The 26,376-nt window shown below is 33.5% G+C and overlaps 1 long non-coding RNA gene across 1 annotated transcript; it reads left to right on the top strand.

Annotated features, from left to right (window-relative positions):
* Positions 1–7,565: 7,565 nt before the first annotated feature.
* LOC119471119 lies at positions 7,566–23,600 on the top strand. The gene is made up of 3 exons (XR_005200113.1): positions 7,566–7,676; positions 8,954–8,957; positions 23,588–23,600. It is a non-coding gene; the product is annotated as an uncharacterized LOC119471119 (long non-coding RNA).
* Positions 23,601–26,376: the final 2,776 nt, after the last annotated feature.

Here is a 26,376-nt window from a genome sequence, read left to right as displayed (position 1 = left end):
AAAGTGCTTACATTTTCATTAGGAAAGCAGCAGTAAAGCAACATAACTTTTTCCCTTAGAGCTGTTTGTATACATACTAACTGGTACCTTTAGAAAGAGAGTAAACATTGATTTAAAAAAAATAGCTGGCATTGCTAGGCCATAAATGCTCTCAAAGTTCATTTAAATAATCCATTGCCTATTCTTGTTTGTTCACGTTTAGGAAATTCTATTTTAAATAGAAGATTGGCCAATCATCTAATTTGATGCAATTGGTTGTACCTCCCCAGAGAGGACATGGAACAATTGTCCTTTAGTCAGGGTACACATTTTTCCCTATGGCTTTTACCCACACTGCAATAGCTCATGGGCTGGACCTGTTGGCAGTCAGCTTTTGATAAAACTGAAACTCACACAACCCCAAATATTTGGCTTCCTTGACTGCTCCCTTTTTGCTTTGAACATGACGATTGAGCAGGCCCTAATGCCCACTCTTTACCATTAAAACCTTATACTCTGAACATTTTTTTTTTTTACTTTCATAATAAGTTCCAGGGTACAAGTACAGGTTTGTAACAAAGGCAAATTTGGTGTATAGATTATTTCATCACCCAGATATTTAGCCTACTGCCCATTAATTGTTTTTCTTGATTCTCTCCCTTGTCTCACTCTCCACCCTCCGAAAGGCTCCAGGGTGTGTTGTTCCCCTCTATGTGTCCATGTCTTCTCCCATAAAAATCCATTTTATATCTCACTCTTGCAGAGTTATGTTTTAATATCTTTGGGAATCTTTTCTTTTAAAATTTGTGTGCTGTCTACAAACCTCTTTTACATGCAATGTCTCATTTATTTTATCTCAAAAGATCTTGCGATCTGGGAGGTATCATGTATATCTTACTGATCATCATGCTTCAGCTTACAGAGATCTAGTGTCATGCCTGAGTATACAAATCCAGTTGTTTCAGTTGGAAGACAAACCTGACTCAAAGTTTAATGAGTGTGCATATGCACACACATGTGTGTGTTTGTTTCCTGCTGTAGCCAGGATTCTTGACCCTTTGATGGTTGGCAGGGCTCCGCTCTTTGAACACTGAAGCATTACTTCCCATTCTTGATGGGATTTTAAAAAGAACTCAGAGCAACACTAAAACATGTCAGCATAATTGCCAAGAGATAACAACCACAGTAAAACAGTGTTTCACATTGTCTTTAAAAGCATCTCTGTTTACTTACGACTCACTCTGTGGCCTTTTAGCACCATACTGCATTTGAGCAGAACTGTTAACTGCCTTATATATTCACAAGGCAATGTTCTTGCCTGCTCTTTAAAAAACAGTTTGCAACAGACTTAGTGTTTCAGCGTACTTACAACTCTTACTACCAACTAATGATACACTTCTCCTCTGCTCTGTGCCTGATATTTCCAACACACACACACACACACACACACACACACACTTACACTCACACACAATTTGCTATTCTCTTATCATCTCCAGTATTTTGTAAATTGTTAAAAAGAAATTGATAGTTCACCTTAAGAGGACTGTGGTACACCAGAGGAGCAGGAACCCTGGTTTAAAACCTCTATAGTAGGTTGTGGTTCAAGTAAATATCCTGTCAAAAAGCAATCTGAAAATTAAGACGTTTGATCTCTCTCATTAAATAGATACATTTTGATGTAGGTTTAATATAATGCCTATACCGCTAGGATGTTCTGAGAGAACAAAATTAGTGATTTACTAAGTCACATCTTCCTTGGCTGTGAAAATGCTATTTCTGCAATTTTTTTTTTTTTTCCGCCTCAGGCCTGCAATGGATTTGTACTTAGGAGAAAGCACCCTTTTTAAGTAATATTTCTTCCAAAACTACCTTCATGACCAGCATTTCAGGGACTAGAAATCCTTTCATCTTAGAAAGTCTTCCATAAGTTGATTCTTATTATGCTCTCCAGTGCTAAATAAAAGGAAACTCACAAATGGAATTTTACTGAAAATGCTGTGTAACAATAACCGTGTCAGTTATGTGGCATGATATGTACCAGACGCTATTTTAAGTTATTTGCTTATATTAACTCACAACAATTTGCAAAGTCAATATATTAATTATGGTCCCTTTCCAGATGGGAAAACTAAGGTATAGAGGAATTGTGTGATTGACTAAAGAGCAGCGCAATCACAGTTTGAATCCAGACATTAGGACTAATTCAAAAGGGAGGGCTGGTGCAGAGACTCAAACCCAAAATCCCAGCACTTTGGGAGGCTGAGGTGGGTGGATTACTTGAGACCAGGAGTTTAAAACCAGCCTGGCCAACATGGTAAAACCCCCATCTCTACTAAAAATACAAAAATTAGCTGGATGTGGTGGTGCATGCCTGTAGTCCCAGCTTTTTTGAAGGCTGAGACAGGCTGATTGTTTAAACTAGGGAGGCAGAGGTTGCAGTGAGCCAAGATCACACTGTTGCACTCCAGCCTGGGCAACAGAGCAAGACTGTCTCAAACAAAACAAAACAAAACAAAAATTTAAAAGGGCAAGGAGAGAAAGACAGATGAGAAAAAAAATTAAAGAAACGGAAAAAATTTGTTATCTAAGCTATAGGATGATGATTCTATTTTTTTCTCACCGATACTACCCTTGATTCTATTTCCCTTTCTTTATGAGGAAGTGACTCAGAACATTCATAGTTTGGGACTGTGGGCTTGTGGACTTTTGATGCAAAAGTGAAAACACGTCTGTGACAGCTCAAATATTCTTTGAAGATTCAATGTGAAAATCTAAGCACCAAAGCATCTCTTGCTTTCATTCTTACAACAGCATGGGGAGGACCCAGGGTTATTTTTTTTTAAGGTGAATCACAAGGTCTACCTACTCAAGAATGACCACCTACCTACTCACCTTGTAGTAGCGGGCTGGTTCCTGATTGGAAAAAGCAGATATGACTATTTTGGAGTTCATTTTAAAGTCAAAGAGGACCTACACAATGCCAAATGTGTGCTACTATAATAAATATGCTATTTATTTCTGGAAGCACTAAAATTTAAGCTAATTACTGACATGTACTGTAGCTTGATTAGCTACTTTAGCTGAGCTTTTACAGTAAAGTTTTAATTCTATAATTACATAGAAAGTAGTTTTCCTACTAACGCCAAGATTTTAAGTCCTGTGTCAGGTATTAAATTTCAGCCAGCAGTGTGGGAGGTAACACTAGCTCTAATCTTAATGGCTGTTAAAAGTTAATGTTTAATAGCTTTGAAAATAGAAATCAAACTTGAAAAGTCTATGCAGATATCTGGAATGTGGATGGATTTATCAAGCCTCAGGTGAAGGAAATATTGACAATTATTCAGTGAATTTATAATGACGGAAAGGGAAATCATTCATTTGAGTCAGGCATCGTCTTTGATGAGTGATCATCACCTTCATGAATGATCATGAAAAACTATCTATGTTGATCAAGTAGAGCAAAATATTTCAGAAGTTTGCACCTCATTATTGTGAACTCTGTTGACAGAGTTATAATTCTTTTAACCCCAAAATAATATTCAGTTCAGTAGATGACAAAGGCCTTCTTTAATATTGATGTGATTTATGACTTGATTCCATACTGTACGGTAGTTCCCATGTTGATTAGAAGGAAGATAACTGAATTCCATTTAAAAAAATTAGTGTACTTGATTGTCATAATTTTTCCTTTGGGATCCTTGATTCTATAACCTATATATTGGGCTACTTTTAAAATGTCACATTATCTTCATGAAAAGTAGTGGCTGCTGTTTCACAGAAGTCATTTTTCATAATTAAATCTCGTAGTTATTCCAATGTTTCTCCCCAAGTGACAAAAAAAATGAGAAGATATTTTTATTTCAGGATTCTTATTAAAAGCTCATTATCTTGGAGAAATAAGGCTGTGTTTATGCCATTGGGTTAGTAGATATAGTTACCGTGAAATTAGATTATTTAATCCAAAAGATTGGTTAACAGGAACTCATGCACTGAAATATAGCAGTTCTCTTAAGAATTGCTACAAGATCTAAATAAACATTATTTTCTTTGAAAAGGCTAATACTTCTGAAAATACTCAGAAAATAATTGATAAAATACACATCAAGAGCTAAGTGTAAATTGCAAAAAATAGGTTCAAATTTCCCATGTTACCGAATGGATTAGACTGTTGTGTTAAGTATCATGCCACTTGTTTTATAGTAAAAAATTCTAGGCCAGGCGTGGTGGCTCATGCCTGTAATCCCAGCACTTTGGGAGGCCAAGGCGGGTGGATCACGAGGTCAAGAGATTGAGACCATCCTGGCCAACATGGTGAAACCCCGTCTCTACTAAAAAAATACAAAAATTAGCTGGGCATGGTGGCGTGCGCCTGTAGTCCCAGCTACTGGGGAGGCTGAGGCAGGAGAATTGCTTGAACCCAGGAGGCGGAGGTTGCAGTGAGCTGAGATAGCACCACTGCACTCCAGCCTGGTGCCTGGTGACAGAGCAAGATTTGTCTCAAAAAAAAAAAAAAAAAATTCTAAAAGAATATTTAAAATACTCCAAAAGAAAAAATGTCTCTGCACATAAAGATGCTTATTGAAAGATACCTGGTTGCTGCTTTTTCACTGTCATATAATTACATATGCCAAGTGAGTGCAAGTTAAGATCAATAAGGAAATATTTAAAATAGAATATTGCATGACCAATAAAATAAACTCATCCTGAGGTGATATTAAAACACAAAATAGACCAAAAAGCAAAAACTTAAAAATGACATTAAAATTATATTTATACTAAAATAATTTTTAAAAGTTGTGTATTCATATGGACACTAAGAGAACACAACCAAATGAGAGTTTTGTAAAGACAGGTAAGTTATTGCCTTTCTTGATGAATGATTTAAGTACTATTTCTGAAGTTCTTATTATATCCTATAATATAAAGAAAATATGTAGAAATAGTAGAAATTTTTAAATCATTCTCTCTCCTCTTTATTGTTTGTTGCCTTGGAGGCATGTTAGAGTAATGAACAAAGAGATAAGAAGGAAGATCTTGTTGAAATTATAGTTACAAATACATGTATATAGAAATATCTCTATAGAGATAAATAGAGAAAGATAAATGATAGCTAGCTCGATGATAGCTAGCTAAAGAGCTAGATAGATGATAGATAGATATATAGATAGATGATGGATAGATAGATAGAGCTGGGAAATACAACGCAAATCTTCCCAAACACTTCTTAACTGTTTAAGTTGTATAATTTTCTTGTCTAGTGAATGTCATCAGGAAAATACTGTTGTATTAAAATAATTTAGAAAAAGTGTTTTTTAAAAAAACAATTATAATTTTAAAAACATTTTAATTTCTATGGGTATATATTAGGTGTATATATTATGAGATATATAAAATAGTTTGACACATGCATACACTGTGTAATAATTACATAAGAGTAAATAAAGTATCCATCACCTCAAGCATTTATCCTTTCTTTGTGTTAAAAGCAATCTAATTACTGTATACTCTTTTAGTGATTTTAAAATGTACCATAAATTATTGTTGACTGTAGTCACCCTGTTGTGCTACCAAATACTAGATATTTTTCATTCTATCTAACTATATTTTTTGTACCCATTAAGTATCTCCATCTTCCCCACATCCTGCTACTAACCTTCCAAGCCTCTGGTAGCCTTCCTTCTCCACTCCATCTCCATGAGTTCAATTCCCTTAATTTTTTAGCTCCGATAAATAAGGATATTATGCAAAGTTTGTCTCCAGTTCCATCCATGTTGTTTGTTACAAGTGAGAGAATCTCATCTTATTATGGATAGTAGTATGACTTTGTGTGTATGTACCATATTTTCTTTACCCATTCATCTGTAGATAGACACAAGCTTGCTTCTGAATCTTGCTTATTGTGAATAGTGTTGCAATAAACATGGAAAGCAGATATCTCTCTCTTCAATATACTGATTTCCTTTCTTTTTGGTATATATCTAGCAGTGGGATTGCTGGATTATATGGTAGCTCTATTTTTAGTTTACTGTGGAATTTCCAAACTGTTCTCTGCAGTGATTGTATTAAATTACCCACAGTATAGAAGGCCTTCCTTTTCTACACATCCTCTTCAGCATTTGTTATTGCTTGTCATTTGGATAAAAGCCATTTTAACTGGGGAGAGACATTGTATTGCAGTTTTGATTTACATTTCTCCAATGATTAGTGATGTTGAGTAGCTTTTCATATACCTGTTTGCCATTTGTATGTCTTTTTTCAGAAATGTCTATTCATATCTTTCAACATTTTTTCAATTAGATTATTAGTATTTTTCTTACAGAGTAGTTTGAGCTCCTTATCTAAACTGGTTATAAATCCCTTGTTAGAAGGGTGGGTTGCAGGTATTTTTCCCATTCTGTGGGTTGTTTCTTAAGTTTAGTTATTGTTTCTTTTGCTCTGCAAAGCTTTTAAACTTGACGTGATCCCATTTGTCGATTTTTGCTTTAGTTGCCTGTGTTTGTGAGATATTACTCAAGAAATCTTTGCCCATTTCAGTGTCCTAGAACTTCCCTAAGGTTTTCTCATAGTAGTTTTATAGTTTGAGGTCTTATATGTAAAACTTTAATTCATTCTTATTTGACTTTTGCATATGGTGAGAGATAGGGGTTAGTTTCATTCTTCTGCCTTATGGATATCTAGTCGTCCAACATTTATTAATTAGCAACATTTATTGAAGACAATAAATATTCCTCAATGTATGTTCTTGGCATCTTTGTTGAAAATGAGCTCACAGTAAATACGTGGATTAGTTTCTGGGTCTTATTTCCCTACCTAGAACTTTCAGGACTCTGTTGAGTAATAGTTGTTAAGGTGGACATCCTTATTTTGTTCTAGATATTAGAGGAAAGACTTTCAATTCTTCCCTTTTGAATATGATACTAGCTGTGGGACTGCCATATATGGCTCTTATTATGTTGACATATGTTCCTTCTATATATATTTGTTGAGGTTCTTTTTATAAAGGGATATTGAATTTTATCAAATAATTTTTTAGCATTTCATTTCATTGAAGTAATCATATTGTTTTGGTTCTTCAGTTTGTTGAGATGGTATATCAGATTGATTTGCATGTGTTAAACCATCCATGCATCTTTGGCATTAATCTCACTTGGTAACAATGAATGATATTTTTTAAATGTGTTGTTGAATTTGGTTTGGTATTATTTTGTTGAGGATTTCTGTATCAATGTTCATCATGAATGTTGGTGTATAGTTTTCACTTTTTGATGTGTTGTGTGGTTTTGTATCAGAATAACACTGGACTTGTAGAATAAGTTTGGAAGTATTCTCTCTTCCTGTTCTTTTTTTTTTTTAATAGTTTATGTATGATTGGTATTAGTTCTTCTTTAAATGTTTTGTAGATTTCAGCATTTAAGCCCTTAGGTCCTGGGTTTTTGCAGGTGGAGACTTCTCTTATTGCTTCAATCTCATTACTTGTTATTGTTCTGTATAGGTTTTGGATTTCTTTATGGTACAATGTTGGTAGATTGTGTATGTCTAGGAATTTGTCTATGTTTTAGGTTTTCTGATTTACTGGCAAATAGTTTATTAGTTTTCTCTTTGTTTGTTATATCATTTGTTTCTGTAATCAGTGTTAAGTTGGCATCAATTTAAAATAATGGGTTATATTATTTGCAAGCCTCATGGTAACATCAGTTTAAAAAATATGCAAAATTATTTCAATCTCTTTGTTAAATTTGTCTGATAGGATTTAGAATTAATTCTCTTGTTATTTTGCATTTCATCATGGTTTCTCAAAACAGCTATTTTGAACTCTTTTTGAAAGATCACATATCTCTCTCCAGGACTGGTCCCTGGTGACTTATTTAGTTAATTTAGTGAGGTCATGTTCCCCTTGATGGTCTTGATGCTTGTACATATTCATCACTCTTTCAGCATTGAAGAGTTAGGTAATTATTGTAGCCTTACAGCCTGGGCTTGTTTGGACCCACACTTTTTGGCAAGGCTTTCCAGGCATTTGAAGGGACTTTGGTGTTGGAATCTATCAATTTTTATTTTAGTTTCCTGATGTACACGTGCAGGATTGTTAAATGGGTATATCCTGTGATGCTTGGTTTCAGTTATGGATCCTATTGTCACCCAGGTGGTAAGCATGATACCCAATAGGTAGTTTATCAGCCAATGCTTACCTTTCCCCCTCCCCATCTAGTAGCCCCCAGTGTCTATTTTTCCTTCTTCACGTCCATATGTGCTCAATATATCACTCCCACTTATAAGTGTGAACATGCGCTATTTGGTTTTCTGTTCCTGTGTTAATTTTGCTTAGGATAATGCCCTTCAGCTGCATTAATGATGCTGCAAAGTACATAAATTTATTCTTTCTCATGGCTGCATAGTGTTCCATGGTGTAATATACGTACAGCATTTTCTTTATCCAATTCACCATCGATGGGCACCTAGGTTGATTCATGTCTTTATTATTGTGAGTAGTATAGACATGAACATATGAAAGTGTATGTCTTTTCTGTGGAACAATTTATTTCCTCTGGGGTATGTAACCAATAATGGTATTGCTACATCAAATGATAATTGTCTTTTATGTTTTTTGGGCTGTCTCTGCATTGATTTCCACAGTGGCTGAACTAATTTACATTCCCATCAACAGTTTAAAAGCATCCACTTTTTTTCACAGCCTCACCAGTAGCTGTTACTTTTTGTATAGAGAAAAGTTTTTTTTTTTAATCCCAGCATATTACATAATGTTTCAGAATACTTCTTTCATAAATCTAGATGTTTGGAGACAATATGTTTTATCTCCTCTACTCAGTCTTGTGACTGTAAAGTCAAGTCTTGTTATTAGTTGGGTAAAGACTTGGTAATTTAAACAGTGATTTTAAAAATATCAAGTTTATAAAAATTCAGAAATAATCTCCAGGTTCCCACCCCAGAATAAATCTGCAAAATACTACAGAATAGTGTTGAGAACTTTTGTTGCCAGGATACAATGGCATGGCTTTGATTTAAAGCTCTCAGCTCTGGCAAAATTAAATTTAAGTTCATTAAACTAAGAACAGTATGTTGAATACAGATCAGTTCATTACTGAGCATCAACTCAATCATTGATGAGAGCTCTTTGAAAGGCCCATCATTATAACATAAAATGTCATTTTATTACCAGACAGTAACTGCCTGATTAAAATCTTAAATGGATGGGAATCATTGAGAAGCCATATTGAAAGTATCTTCCAGCTGATTATTAAAGTCAAGTCTGCACTAAAGGGAAATATTAGTGAAAATAACTAATTTTCTCACCTTAATATCTTTCATGTGTGTCCCCTCCTTTCCATTTCTACTGGTGTACACCTAATTCAAAAACTCATTTTCACTCTTTGATATTGCAATAGGTTTCTTGTAATTTGGCCTTATTGCTTTCATATCCCAACTACCTTAAAGTAAATGCTAAGTAAATTGTTACAGAAACATTTTCAAAGTCTATTTTTAAAACTATGTCAATGATTTGCTTAAAACCTTTGATAGATGTATAAATACAAATAAATAAAATTCACCAAATTAGAACATTCAAAGCTACCTTTAATCTGAATACTATTTTTCTATTTTTAATTCTGTATACTTTTGCTAGGAAATAATTATGTATACCTATAATGGACTACTTACTTTTCATGTTACTGCCTTTTCTATTCATTACTCATGTATTTTCCCCTGCTTAAAATATTCTTCTTTTCATTACTAAATGTTGACATCTTAGCCATCTCTTGGACATGTGTTTGCCTATTAAAACATGCCCTTTTTTCCACTCTATAATTTGTCACTTTCTCTATTTTTCCAAGAGTTTTTTTCATCTTTGCTGTCACAATTGTTTCACTATAGCTTCCTGATAGTCTAGAAATAAGTCTATATGTTATAGAATGCCATGTTGTTGTTTCATTTACTAAATTTTAAATGCAAGACAATGTCCATGTGCTGTACATTTCATATCTCCCCAAACTCCTTGAAGCATCCCTATCACTAGTGAGACTGTAATGTCAGTGTATTGAGTAAGGTAGAGGATTGCTATTTTAATTTGAGTCACCTTAGTGCCATTAAGATCCTTTATAATTAACCGCCATTGTGATGGTTACAAAGCTATAAATATGGTTATAAACCCGTGAGCACGGTAATAATCCAAGGGGTCTGGATAGAAGTAGTTGCTACGTGTGCCCCGACTAACTGAATCAGCCACCCTTCTCTCTTAGTCTTGGCAATTTCATTTTCCCCATAGTTAATTTGAATTCACATTTCAGTTTTATTTTACACTGCTTACAGGATTTATGGTAACATTAATCTGTTAAAAAAATTTTATCTTTCAAATGGAAAACAAATATTCTAGTTGTAAGGATTCAACAAGATATTACATGTAATGTGTTTACAACATTGAAGCCAGTTAAAAGCTAGTTATCTTCTTTCATTTTCCTTCCCCTTTTCACTTTTACACAGAGAAGAGTCATATTTCATGGCAAAGCTAAAGTTGCCAAAACTCGCCTTGGATTTTGAAGTTCATTGTTTTGTAGCTCACCGACATTACTGTATGTCACAGTGTGCTCACAGCTTCACGACAGAACCAGCAATGTGTCTCATGAAACAAATAAGATATTAGATTATTTCCAGTGAATGCCTTTCTAAATTTACTCAAGACTGGGTTCTGTCTTTGTTGCTATCAATCATGGAATAATTTTATGCACTGCCCAAAGTAAAATCTTGTTAATTTTCTTTTATATTGCCACATGATTTGAGAGAAATAAAACAACAAAATGATTACGGAGTAGTTAAAATCAGAATTAAATCCTTCTTCTAACTCTCTGTACTGTAGCATCACCATGAGGCTGCCAAAATTTCATAGTTCTAAGAACAAGCTATTATCACTACGGTGATTGGAAAACAGTTCTTAGCAGAAAGCAAATGGATAGAATGCAGAATATATCTAAACAGTTTAAAAATAGGTCTTTAAAAATTTCTTTTTTGAGGGAGTTAAATATAGGCTGTAATTTAGTAGGTAAGGGAGTTGATATCCAAGGGGAGGTAGAAAATGATTCAACTATGAAGAACAGGAAATTGCCAAGACTAAGAGGGAAGGATGGCTGGCTCAGCCAGTGGGGACATACAGAGCAACTACTATCCAGAGGCCCTGATGACTCAAGGTTACGTGAAGTGACAACTCTTTGGAGATTTGGAGATTGAGTTCCCTGCCACTGGACAATTAAGAAAATTTCTCCCTTCCCATCTACTTAGCCACTATCTTAAAACTGAGTAATCCCCTGATAGCTCACTTCCAATAGCAAGATTCAGTCATGAGGTCTTGTGTTGAGATTTCTAAAGCAAAAGCATATTACCTTTTCTGTAGTTGACCAGAGGCAACCTCCTATTCGAAGCTTACAGTGGCTGCTAAAGGGTGTGCATTTGTAATAACTGCATGCATTGTTGAACAAGCATTTGTTAAATATTTTTAATATCATCCACATGATATGTACGAGAAATATTAGCCTGTATAAGTTATTTCAAGTTTAATGTAATACTTAGCAAAGCTTGATTAATGTATGAACTTCTATGATATACATTTGATGGTATCTACTTAGAACTTCCATGACCTGTAATGAAATTTGGGGCAAATTTATAGTGCTTCCTTAAAAATTAATAATTAAGGATTGACAATTAGGGAGCATTAATTCTTGTATCTGAGAATAATGAGATTATTTGTTTTAATTATAAGACATAAATACCTAACAGATGTAAAATATTTAATTATTGATGTGATATTTCTTTTTTGAATTTTGTATCACTTTATCTTTGCCTTGTTTATATTATTCATCTCTTAGGGGTTTGGGAAGATACTACATCATGACATGAATAATATAAGAAAAAACGTAGAAGGAAGAACTATGGAGTTTCAAGTATTTCTCATTCTATCCTATGTAGATTTATAAGGGCCAGGCCTATGGTTTTATTTAATGTTTTATTTAAAGCAGTTTAAGAGAAGAAAAAGGAGAAAGAGAAATCAGTGTCCGTGGCATCAGCTGGAAAACACATAATTTTTCATTTCTAAGGAAAAAATAGGAGAGCAAAGACAAGTCTTGTCCTTTTGATAAGTTAAAGTAATATCTAGAACAGAGATATTCTATTGTTTCTTCACCATATTTAGGAGTCTAGAATGTGTTCCTTTCCATACTAACCAAAAGAGGATGGGGTATGCACAGCTGGGTCTGGCAGAAGTTGGCATTTCCAAAAGTTTATCTTGGTCTTAGAGGAACAGAGAGGGAAACAGAAATTTGCTGAGAATATGGCTGGACTATCTTGGAAAGGTGATGAAAGGCAGTGCCACCAGGGAGGTACCAGGTAGTGACTTCACCCCTTGAAGAATATAGAAGGTACAGTCAGAACCCAGGGGAGTCTATGAGACCAATAGTCAACCATGGATAACCACCAGTTTCTGATCAAAGTTTAATATACCCAATTACATGGTATATGCTGTCCAAAGTTTAGTATATCCAATTACATAGTATATGCTGTAGACTCAGAGATGAAAGCAAAGTGGGTCAGTAACATCATCCTAAAAGTATGAGGAGAACACAGTGCCTAAGACTTAAAAGCCATACTTCTGAATGTGTGAGGCTGACATCATGTTTAGAGAGAGTGTTGGGATGCAGAAGGTTGTTTTTCAGACAAGAATGAACACTACTCCAAAAGGCTGCTTGCACTACAGGTTTGTTCTCAGCTTTAATCATGATAGAAAAGTTACTGATGTTTTATCACAATAAATTATATCTTTTTCATGCCTGGTATTTATTCTAAGTTAAATATGTGATTCCAGTCAATATGAGTAAAACATGTGGATATTTTAATAAAACTAAGTTCCATTAGGACTTAGGGCATATGACACTCTAGAGACTGTTTTTGCTTTAATTATTTAATATTAACACATTTATTTTTAGTGTTCTTATGATATGAAAGTATTTTTAATACCCCTGTGCAGTATTCTTGCAACAAATCTACATAACTGCATATTAACTGAATAAAAGTAATAGGTACTTCAACAGAAAAAATAAAAGTAGATAAAATGAGTAAGCAATCCACCAATGGACAATAAAAATTGATGAAAGATATGTTAAAATTTATATAATTTATTAGGTATAAAAGAAATTCCATTTAAAACTAATTAGTAAACTATAATATGCAATGTTATAAGCATAAAAATAATATTCATTCTCCTATCAAAAATGTGGTGTGAACTCATACAGCATTTCTGGAGAACAATTTTAGAATATGTCTCAAAAGCATTTTAAAAGTTCTTATACTTTTATTTAGAAAGTGCGCTTTTAAAAATGTATTCTTAGTAATAGAGATTTAGTAAATAACGGTCATTTTAATGTTACTTTTACATAGCAACATAATTATCTGATATTAGGAGACAGGTACATTAATAGTTCATAATTCTATGCAAAATTCTTCAGCAATTCAAATCCTGCTTAAGAAAAATGCAGAATGTTTGGAAAGTGATATATTACAGTAGGTTATAAAAATTATGTGCTCCATGTTATTTTTTTTTTTGTGGACTTTAATGAGATAAAAATTGTAAGTTGTAAAACAAAATGTGTAAGGGGTAAAAGGCCTAAATTGTAAGATACCTGTGTTGGATGGGAAGTGGTATAAGTACTAATTCAAGGTAGGATATAACATGCCAAGAATACATATCATAATACTTTCAGCAAGGGAGAAATATAATTTAAGGTATAATTAGTAAATTAATAAGGAAGAAATAATAGTCATGCAATTAAAATTGGTTGCAAATATAAGGCAAATTGCTTGTCTCCCAATAATTGAATTATATAACATGACATTCTGGTAATCCCATTGTGTGGCACCATGTTTTCCAAGCTTTTCTCCGATTATGCTATCTCTTTCCTTGTGTGTATCTGGACATATTTTTCCCATTTAAAGTGATTCTTTCTTATTTTTGCCCTTTATAAATCCAAACTATCCTACAATTTTCAAATATTTTAAATTATATTACATAGGTGACTTTCAAATATGCTTTTCTTCCATTATTACTGTAGTAAATATTTTCAGATTTTATCTAACATGCATATTATTAATCTGTGCTAAATGTGTGGGAAATACAAATTTAGATTAAAAAACAACAGAAAACATAAAAAGTGGAGGTGGAACTAATATACTATAAATAATTATATAACAAGGTCACAAGAAGGCTGCTACTTAAATAGCCCGATATGTACAAAATCTGGAATATAATGTTTTGAATGAGACATTTTGTTTTTAAGAAGCTGAAAGTAGACAGCAACAGTTAGTTACTACTAACATTTTCTATTAATGAATGTGAAATATATATTTGCTTATTTTGGTAGGAGAAAATAGTTTGGTAATTCTGATTTACCAGTGGAATTAATATTACTTGGTTAATTTGTTCATCATTGGACTACTGCATACAAGTGATGAGATTATCCTCAAAGAAGAAGATAATTTCTGGTCAGTCTTCCTGTCTCCTTTTGCCTCCTTTTATCAATCACCTGGCTTCTCTGATTTCTATGTTATTGTTGAATATATGGATTAATTTTGTGATACGGCTAAATAGTCAAATAGTTTTGATTGTAGCTTTATCCAGAAATCTGTCTCTTGAATCTTTATTTTTAGGTTCACACAATGCAGCCAATCAAGCAAGTTATGACCCATGACCTTGTCTAGCCTAGAATCATAAGAAATATACACATATGGTACCTGTTTCTTTAAAAAACTCCATATCTGTTATCCTAAAATCCCTGGCCAGGACTTGTCACACAATTGGTTTTGATTTATAATTTGCTGAATTAAGCAGAGACAATAAACTGGTTCTTAGAAACATGAGTTTTCAATATATGTTTGTTGCTCTGTTGCTTCCAAGGAAGGTTACCATCCTAGTCTATCTGTTCCATGAAGGTCTCATAACATAAACTATGTAGATAATGACTTTGGGATTATACAGTTTATCAGTCCTGTGTCTTTCTGGGAGAAAAGAAGGAACAGAGCTTTCTGAGATGACACTTTATGATCCCTGTGTGTTTCTGGTGGAAGAGAAGGGACAGCATGATCAAAGTTGGAGCCGGGAAATGTATAGCATCTTTGAATAGACTGAGTAGTATTGTGAGCTAAAATGTGTCACATGGTGGGACAGGGTTAGAAAGATGATTTAGCTTTATTGATGTGGTCTACAGATTCTATACTAAAAACTTGATCTTTATCCTTTGGCCTATTGGAAATTATCAAATTTGTTAAAATTTGAATTATATAATGATATTGATTTAATTTTAAAAACAGTGGAATGATGGATTAATGGTTAAAGAATAAACACTAGGGCCCATTTGGGAATATGACTGCAAAATTTCAAGTGAAATATGGTGAAGCTTTCAATTTGAAAGTGGAAGTGAAAATAGAGGAAAAAAAAAACATATCAAGAACCATTTCATCTCTGAAAAAAATCTTGAGTGAGATTTTAGGTTAAAAGGATAAGGGAGTTCCTTCAGTGGTGGAGGGGGAAGATTTTAAACATATTATAATGCTGTTCTATGTCACTAGGAACAACAAATAAAGTATGTACAGAGGAATATAAGGAATTCCATTTTGTGAATTTTGAGCCTGAAGAAAAGACAGTGGAAAATCAGTATCTAGGTAGAAAGATAGTGGTTTAAAATAGAAATTTTGGAGTCTCCAGTATTAATCATTTAAAAGAATCATTACCCCATAAAACCAAATCAATGTTTCAAGTCAGAGTCTGTATTCTACTCTTAGAAATTCTACATTTATCTCACAGGATTAAATATAAACATGAATTTCTTTTAAAATTTAGCTAGTCTTTTCACACAATTAAATGTTCATCTACAAATATTGCTTATAATCTGAAGTATTAGAATAGCTAATCACACATTTATTGTTCCATTGATGAAACAGAAAGTGCGTATAAACTAGAATAATATCCAAAACCCCAAATTTGTGTACATGTATGTTGAAGGGAAACAGTTTAAGAGCTATTACTTTGCTTTGTCCAAGGTTATTTTTTCAATAGCTGAGCAGCCCTTCCAAAGAGGAATTTTCAGATCTACTTTGCCAGCATAGCATTATTTGGTGAGGTTAAATCAGTTTTTGGTCAATTTTGAGACACACATAGGCATCTGATCTCAATGGGAGTGGTAACCATGGGAACAGATGAAATTATCCAGAGAAAAAGTGAGTTCTAAACTTTAGTCAGTTATCATCTCTACTTTCAAATCCTTTCCCTGCTGCCAAAATTTTTGACATTTTGAAGTGTCATAAGCCTAAAAGGTTGAGAAATGCTGATTTTTAAAATGTGATGTTAGCATATTCATTATAACATATTTCATACATACAAAATAACAGAATCACACGTAGAAAGGACAACATTGGGGGAAAATAACATAAAAGAGAATCTCTTTTATGCTGGAAACTATGTTCCATTTAATTTTGACAGCAATCTCTAATGCATATATATGAGTGTCTCTATTTTACACAAGAAGAGAGATTGCACAACTAAATAAAGGATCTCAACTGTTATCTCCTCCTGAGTTAATGTACCCTGTTGCTCATAAGCACTTATGTAGATTGAAGGAGTTCAGACCATGCCACCCAAAATATGCAAATTTGACATATTGATTATTTTGAACTGAAGGGACTTGAAAAATAGTAGATGTAGGAAGGGCACTCTGACCACTTCTTCCTTCTTGCTTCTGAAAGTGGGAAATAAAACTCTCATGTGAAAGATGCTTGCCTTAAACCAGAAGAATAGAACATTCTTATTACCAGAGATGCAAAGTGGGGGCTGAGAAAATCTGTATAAACAGAGCTTATTAAAATAACTTGTGTCTTTTTCAGTCACATTTATTTTAATTAGTTTTCCATTATTTCCAACCTTTATTCAAACTAGCATATAAGCCTTAGGCTTAGCCAGTTCTTTGGGTCTTCATTTTTGTTACGAAGGTTCTCATGTACATGTAAAAATTACCATATAAGGATTGTATGCTTTTTTTTTCTTGTTAATCTGCCTTATGTTAGTACTAGCCAGAAACCTTAAAAGGGTAGAAGGTACATTTAACCTCACCTACAAAATAATGATCACCTATATGGATAGTTTGGCATGTATAAATCTGTTAATTCAAATATCTACATATTAGAATAATGACTTATAAGATTAAGTTGTTGTGACTATGATTAATTTACTTGCATTATAGTTTTAGAATTAAACCATGTTTTAAGCTGTTTCAATCTATTATGTAAGCACAATGAATTCTGTTATTCAAATTACCTCAATAGATTTTCATCTAAATTCATGTATTGCATGCTATAATTTCAGAAAAAAAGAGCTTTACAAATGGGAAATGGCTTTAGAAATAGAATTATCAGTTGTGTGTCTAGTGTGAAAATCTAGAAGAATATGTTCCAATGAATATAGTGTCTAAGTTATGTATTGTTTTCATAGATTTATCTCCAAGTGCTAAGTCATTTAAGTATGGTATACTGATTCCTAGAAGCACTTATCTTGTGCATCTCTCATTTTTTTTTTTTTTTTTTTAGACGGAGTTTCGCTCTGTTACCCAGGCTGGAGTGCAATGGCGTGATCTCGGCTCACCGCAACCTCCACCTCCTGGGTTCAGGCAATTCTCCTGCCTCAGCCTCCTGAGTAGCTGGGACTACAGGCACGTGCCACCATGCCCAGCTAATTTTTTGTATTTTTAGTAGAGACGGGGTTTCACCATGTTGACCAGGATGGTCTCGATCTCTTGACCTGGTGATCCACCCGCCTCGGCCTCCCAAAGTGCTGGGATTACAGGCGTGAGCCACCGCGCCCGGCCCTGCATCTCTCATTAATGAATAATTAGTCCAACATTTTTGTCAGTTGGATCTTTGCTTAGGCAACAGTAATTTTCTCAGCAACCAATAAACAAAGGTCAAGTGAAATATATTTGGCTATGAGATGGCTTACATGGTCAACAGACTCCAGGAAACACTCGAAAAACTTACTTTCTCCCATAATGAATGCAAATAATAATCAGATAGCATGTTGAATATTTATAATGCCCAGGAGACAATCTTTCTATTTGAAAAGTTATAAAATATAAGTAACTTGAGCATTTGGAAGACTAAAATTGTAACATTCTGTGAATGTTTGTCTTTTTATCCCATTCCTATTCCACAGGGGCAGGATTAGGGATTCCTTTGAGAGTGATCAAAGCTATGGATCTATGTCCCAGAAAAAAATGTTCATAGCCGAAAGTATCTCCAAATAATTTGAGGGAATTATTAAGACTCATTCGAGCCTTTGGTTTCAGAATAATTAACACCCTCTTACCTTATCAAGAAATAATTTGTTATTCCTTTAATTCCTTCCTTCAGAAAATATGTATGGAGTCCTAGTAATAAGTATTAAGGAAGCTCCCACGCACAAGGCAAATTGCAGGGCTTTGAAAGCTCGTGTTCTGATAAAATAGACCAACATGAGAATAATTTCAACACAGCGTAAAGAATTCTGTATAAGGGGAAAAACATTGTTTGTGGGCACAGAGAAACAAAAAACTGATTACTGGGGGAGATAAAAAAGGAAGTGGCATTTGACCTGATTTCTGAAGAATAGCTTACATTGTTGAGGGAGAATAGATTTTTAAGGGTGACAGCATCAGCAAAGTTATGAGTTTGTGAAAGGGGAGATTATATCTGAAGCCTGGGTTATTCGATAATACTTTTTCTACAAAAAGATAAATAATATATAATTGCAAAGTAAAACGTTAATTGGATATATGAAGTTAACACACAAACACAAACATAAACATATGCATATATCCAGTGAATTCTATCATTGAGCCATTAAAAATCAATAATAAAATTTTGTCATTACTACGTGCTTTGACTGTATTTCATTGACTCTGTATAACTGCCTTTAGTAAGTTGTATTTCAGTATTATTCATTGGGCTTTGAAATGGTGGTTGCTTAAAAATGAAGCAGTTAAGTCTGTTGCTATTATAGAAATACTGTTTGTTGTATAAATATTATTATAGACATTGTTGACTATATTATTGCCATTATGAAAGTCTACATGTGAAATTCCACTTACAATTTGATTATATGTGCAGCTTTTTGAATTTATCTTAAATATTTGTTTCCTTCTCTTGAAAACATATATCTACTTATCATGTTTTGGTTATTATTTGGCTGTTAGGAGACTCAGAAAATGCAAAGTTTATATATACTTCTGTATCATTTATATTTTAAATAATTTGCATTCCTTATTTGTGTTTAAATTTTACTATCAATTTGTTGTATATCTTTTTTCTTTGAGCTGTCATGGTCTTTTAGGATCAGGGATAGAGGATAGCAAACTAGCTAACCAGCAAAGCAAATATGAAAACATTTTACAGTTTATGAGCTTCCTGAGTTTTCCATTTCTAATCTTGTAAATCCTTTAAAATTCTGTCCTCTGTCTGTGTGATATAGAAATAATAAGCATTTATCTTATATAAATGTTACCTTTTAAAACAGAGTGTTTGTGACATCTCTGTCTCCTTAGGGGTTTTATGATAAAATTAGGTTAATTAAATATAGACATTTTAATGGTTTATGAAATATTTTTTATACAATATTTTGTCTTTTTAAATTTTACATGCTGAAAATTAGGTGCATACTTCACAATAATTTCTGAAGTATCTGTTGCCATGCATGTAGGTGCTCAACAAGAATCCTCCCTGGCTTGGTCTCTCATGGCACTTTGCAAAGAAGCCATTGTCTACCCATGGGGTAAAAACACATGCTTCTGGCTCATACAGTGAAAATAATAATTGAAGAGAAACCGCTTCTAAGATGGTGTGAATTATGTAGAATGGCAAGACACGTGCTCAAAGTCTATTTGGTTGCTTAACAGAGTAAATGTACATCATGGTGTGTATTGTGTTACCCTGATTAGAGAAGTAAAGAAGGAAATTCAATTAGAAAAGAAATGAGAAGCAATCACTTGTTATTGTGCCAGATGAAGGTAAGGACATTGAAGAGAAGAATTTTCCTATTAAAAAGAAATTTTGTTTTTTCCTTTCACTTAGCTTCTGGGACTTTTACCACTCATTGGCTTTGGCAACCTGCTTGCTCCACTATATTTATAGCTCTTTCTATAGCATTTTCTAGTGAGACTGCTTATAGTTTAGTGCCTGTGATAAACAGATGTCTTTCACAATGTCACTTTTGGAAAATTTAGATTCTTGTTCTGAATGTTTTCTGTAAATCAATTCTGCCAAGCCTAAGGGGATTTAAGAAAATCTTTCTTTCTCCTAAAGTTAGATATCGCCATATGACTGAAATTATTCAAAAAATTTATGACTTGCTATAATAATGTGTGTTAGATGCTACTGTGGCTAACAGCTGCATAAATACCTGCTAAACCTAAAAAGGTCAAACATTATCATTATTTCTAAGTTAACATTTTTCCTTTGGGAAACCATCATCTGCTTTTGAAAAAGAATGGGCAGGTCCAGGGACCATCTGCTCATTTTCAATTTGCTAACATAGAAAGACTCTCAGGAGTGGGGTGGCGAACAAAATTTTGGATTTAGTCACCAGAAAATAAAAGACAGTATTTTCATTCCTTTTGGAGATTTTATTTATCTTATTAGTAAAATTGTATTCTTCTAACTTTCAGCCACCTCATGCCTTTTCTCCTTGAAATCATCTTAATCACTCCCTTGCCATTATATTAAAATGATTTATCCTGTTTTCCTGTTTTTATTCCTGTTTTGTGAAACCCAAAACACAGGCCAATCTATTTATCTTTTCCATCTCTATATGATGAGTCCTAAGCCATGCTAATACAAAATTATACCAATACAAAGACTGATATTATAAATTCCATAACCTCACCATTTCCTAACAATTATTCAGTATTTATTTTACTCAGTCAACACCTCTCTCGTTATCCAAACATCTTTATCAGAAGAACACTTCTTTACTGTCACTCACAAAATGAATACAGCGTACATTCTTCCTCCCTTTAAGTGATAATAGTTAAGGCATCTATCCTTTTTATGTAGACAGCCCCTTCAGATGTGGTTATGATCCCATAACTTTCTTCTCTCTTGGATACCTTGCTCTTTTAAAAAATTATCTCAGTCTTCACTATGATTCTAAGTGAAGTAACTCGGGAATGGAATACCAAACATTGCATATTCTCACTCATAAGTGGGAGCTAAGCTATGAGCATGCAATGGTATAGAAATGACACAATAGACTTGGTGGACTGAGGGGGAAAGGGTGGCAAGGTAAGGGACAAAAGACTTATGAATGTTTAGACAGTTTTAATCTTTCAGTGATTATAAATAGAGCTTCTATGAATATTCTGATAGAAGGCTGTATCTGTATTTATATTTTCATTTCTCTTTGATAAATACCCAAGGATGAAATTGGTGGGCCATATGCCACACCCATATATATGCAAAAAAGTATTCCAAATATGTTTTGTCACTTTACAACTTTATGAGAGCTATGAATAGATACCAATATCCCCACCAATATTTGAAACCACCAAATTTTGAAATCTTAGTTACTCCAGTAGATGCAATGTAATATCTCACTATATTTTTTAATTTACATGTCATTGATAATTAATGCCGTTTAGGACCTTAACTTTTTACTGTTGAAATTTTTATCTCATTTTGTTGTCTTTTAATTATTTTACATGTTGTATTGAGTTTGTCTTTCTTTAAATGTGTTTTTAATTGTCAAAAAAAATTATATTGCCTTGCTTTGAACTCTCCAGCTAGTTCACACTGAGCCACCAGAAATGTGTCAATTAGAGTTGGAAGTGATTTTACAGACACTGACTTCATCTCTGAGCGTTTGTTCTTAGAAAACTATGATTATATGTATCCACCTATCTGTTTCAGCAGGTTTTGGCCAACAGTTTGCCCTGTAACCTCAATTCTCTGATGCATCTAAGAAACAGTATTGATTTTTCAGTATGTTCTTTTCCCTTTTGTGAGGATACAAGAAATGACTTCAAAGATCTTTACATATCGAACTGGAGACTGAGAGTCTATAAATGATATTTAAAAATTTTATTTTCCAAATGGTTTTTGCTAATATTCAAAATAGTATTTACTTGTTTATATTGAATTCTTATTTCTGCATCCATATTCTAAGCACTTATATTTTTCTAGTACTTGCTTTGGTACATTCTTTAGTATTTTCTATATACAAAATATAAACATGGGTCAACTTACTATTTCCATTCCAATATTTATATCATTCCCACCCCTTACCCCCATGGCTTTGACATATTGTGCTAGCTTGGATCTCCAGTACCATGTTAAAAGGAGCGAAAAGAACAAATATCTTTGCCTTATTTGTGACTCTAGACTGGGACTATTCAATATTTCACTAAGTATGATGCTAATTTTAGATTTTTAGGATGTTCCTTTTATTAGATTGAGGAAGTTTCTTTCTGGTCTTAACTTTCTTAGAATTTGTTGTTGCTGTCGCACTTTGAGTTTTATTCATGATGGGTACTGAATTTTGTGAATTTTTTTCTCCTTATATTGAGATATCATGCAACTTTATCCAGTTAACACAGTATATTGCAATGATAGGTTATATGTGTGTTGCTTAATTTTAAAAATGCCTAAGCATTTGCTAGATTGTTCCTGTTTTCCAGTGATTCCATTGTGATGAGAGAATATGTTCTGGAAGATTTAATGCTTAAAATTTACTTTTAAATGCATTTTATAGGTAAATGCTCCATATTTACTCGAAAAGAGTAAGTATTGTGCTGTTCTTGGTTGTTTGAAGTTCTATAAATGCAAAGTAAGTCTAGTTGAAGAACAAACTTTTTCATTATTCTTTTTCAGTGTTTTGTCAACTGTTAGGTCAATTACTGAGAGATAAGTGCTAAAATCTCCAACTATATATTGTCTATTAAATCGTTTAGATTCATGCAATTTGATTAGGTACAACACGTTTTAAATTGTTTATGTATCTTGCCGAAATGATACTTTTGCCATTATGAAACACTCCTTCTTTATGAGACTACTCCTTTTCTTAAAGTCTTCTTTGCTTGATATACATATTATACTTCCACTTTCATATATTTAATGTTTCATGGCTTTATGTATTTAAAGTGCATGCCCTGTAGACAACATATAGTTGAGTCTTGCTTTGTAATGTAACTTGACAAGCTTTGTCTTTTAATTGTACTTTTGAATCCTCTTACATCTAACATAATTGTTTATGTGATTAGATTTAAGTCTACCCACTGGAGCTTTGTTATTTTCTTGTCCTTTCTCTTTGCCTCTTATTTCTTGCCTTCTTTTGATTTAATCACATATTTATTAAAATTAAGTTTTATCTTCTGTATTTGTATTTTTAGCTAAGCTGTGCCATTTATGCAGTAGCTACTCAAGGGATTAAAATATATACTTACATTTATAAAAGCTTATCTTTACATTATATTGCTTCACATATAAGGTAAGAACCTTATAGTAGTATTATCTACATTTTCCTTATTTAATGGACTTTCAGAAAAGAAACTTACCCTTTATATTTATTTATATTTCTAAAGTGTTCTTTTTTTTTTTTTTTTCTTGAGGCAGAGTCTTGCTTTGTTACCCAGTCTCAAGTGTAATCATGCGATCTTGGCACACTTCAACCGGCCCCTCTCAGGTTCAAGCTATTCTCCTGTGTCAGCCTCCTGAGTAGCTGGGACCACAGATGCATACCATTATGCCCAGCTAATTTTGTATTTTTAGTAGAGATGGGGTTTTGTCATGTTGGCCAGGCTGATCTCAAACTCCTGAACTCATGTGATCCACCCGCCTCAGCCTCCCAAGTGCTGAGCCACCGAGCCTGGCTATATCCAGTGTTCTTTACTCTTTCCCAAAGAATCATATTGTTGACTGAAATACATTTCCATTCATTAAAAATCTTATGTAGAATGTCAAATAAACCTGCGGGTGATAAATTTTCTTAGCTTTTTCAAAATACAGGTTTAGTATATTCCTTATCTGAAATCCTTGAGGCTATACGTGTTTCATATTTCATATATTTTTAGATTTAGGAATATTTGCACCATACTTATTGGCTCAGCATCCCTGATTTGAAAATTTGAAATCCAAAATGCTCCAGTGACCATTTCTTTTGAGCATAATGTCAGCACTCAAAATTTTCAAATTTTAGGGCATTTTGGATTTCAGAATTTTTGATTAGGGGGACTCAATCTATATTAAAATATGTCCATACCATCATTATTTTCAGAGGATTTTTGGCTTTGCTGACATAGAATTCTAGGTTTGCAGGTTTTTAATTTTCTCCACCATCTTAAAAATGTCATTCAATTGTTTGTTTGTTTGTTTGTTTTTGGCTAATATTGTTCCTGAAAAAAAGTGCCTTAATGTGTTTTTTGTGTTCATCCTGTTCAGAGTACATGAAGCACGATAGACCTGTGAGGTTTAAATTTTTTTGTCAAGTTGGGGAAATTTTGAAATAGTACATATATGTATATATTTTCTGTTCCTTCCTCCCTTTCTTTATTCCCCCACAGGTCATTGGAACCTCGCTGTTGTTATTTTAAATTTATTACTTTCTATGTTTTTCACTATAAAAATTGCTATTGTTTTGTGTTTAGATTTATTTATCCTACCTTTGGCAAAGTCTAATACTGCCGCTAAGCCAGCCCAATTATTTCAGGTATTATGTATTTTTAATTTTAGAACTAAAATTTTTCTTTTGATATTTTTCATGCCTGTCATATTTATATTCTCCATTATATTATTTTACATATTCATGATAGCTATTTTAAAGTTCTGTTAAGTCCAAAGTGTCAGTCATTCATATAATTGTTTCTATGTACTTTTTTCCTTGATCAAAAATCAAATCTTCTTACCTCTTCGAATGTCTGATTGTTTCTTATTGAAGACTGGTCATTGTGGATTCCAATCTATTTTTTTGAAGAGCATTGATCTTTGCTACAACTTATGTATTCTCCAGTAATTTGCTACAACAGGTAGTAAATTACTGGAGAATACATAAGCTGTTCAAATATTCATATTAGGATTAGGTTTGGTTTGGATAGACCTATTTTAGTTTTTCTCTCAGGCTTGAGATGCATTCTTCAGTCTATGTATATGGTTCTAATTCTTAAACCAAGACCCTGATGTGCTTTCAAGTAGATAAAAAGCTCAATATTGTACTTTGCTCTGCTAACTTGGTAAAATTTGGACTTCAAACTCCTTTCTCTAGTCCTATATACAAATATCTTCTCAGTTCTTAAGTTTACCCAATATTTCTTAGTTCCTTAAAGAGGATTTTACCATCAAATTTTGACCTTATCCTTTTATGTTCCCTCCTTTTTAGTTTCCTTTCCTCCCAACTTAAAGCTATTCTGGAAGCACTAGATTATAAACTGCGACTCCTAAGCCCAGTAAAGCTGCCATACTGGGCTTGAGCCCTCTCTTTGATGATGTGCCAAGGAGCTAAATAAACTATGGACAAAGAGCTAACAGGAACAAGAAGAGTGATATTTCATTAAATAGAGATATCAATAAAAGGATAGAAATGCTCCAAAGGTATAATGAAAGTTCTGCCTCTCAATGTGCTTTTTTGTTTTTTGGGGTTTTTTGTTTGTTTGTTTTTGAGACAGAGTCTTGCTCTGTTGCCCAGGCTGGAATGCAGTGGTACAATCTTAGCTCACTGCAACCTCTGCCTCCCAGGTTCAAGCAATTCTCCTGCCTCAGCCTCCCGAGTAGCTGCGATTAAAGGCTAGCGCTACCACATCCAGCTAATTTGTGTATTTTTAGTAGAGACAGCATTTCACCATGTTGGCCAGGCTGGTCTCAAACTGATTGTGTGATCTGCCTGCCTCACCCTCCCAAAGTACTGGGATTACAGGTATAAGCCACCATGCCTGGCCCTCTCTCTCTATTTGATGGCAAAGATGATCTTTAGCAGCAACATGTTACATGTTGCTTGGTACATTTTAGATTTTTAATTGACCCTGATTTCATTATACCAACTCTTTTGTCAGTCTTCCCTTGTGGTAGAGAATTGGGCTCATGTAATTGACAGCTCCATCAGATGGAAGAAGACATTTTTGATAAGAAGAAAATTATAATGTTACCAGAAATAGGAAGAAGTATTGCAAGATAATTTTTAAAAATTTAAGAAAATATAAAATATTGCCTATAACTAGGTTTTTATTCTGTGTATATAATTTAAATATTCTCCTCCCTAGCATAGTGAATCTACCCAATTGGAATTAAGATCTGTCTATTCCATAAGGGAAGAAAACTCACTCCTTGTATCTAGGTCTGAGT

The sequence above is a fragment of the Cebus imitator genome, unplaced genomic scaffold (assembly GCF_001604975.1).
Source record: "Cebus imitator isolate Cc_AM_T3 unplaced genomic scaffold, Cebus_imitator-1.0 Scaffold51, whole genome shotgun sequence".
Classification (NCBI taxonomy): Eukaryota; Metazoa; Chordata; class Mammalia; order Primates; family Cebidae; genus Cebus; species Cebus imitator.
Note: the sequence above shows the minus strand (reverse complement) of the source record. Positions and strands in the feature narration are given on the sequence as shown.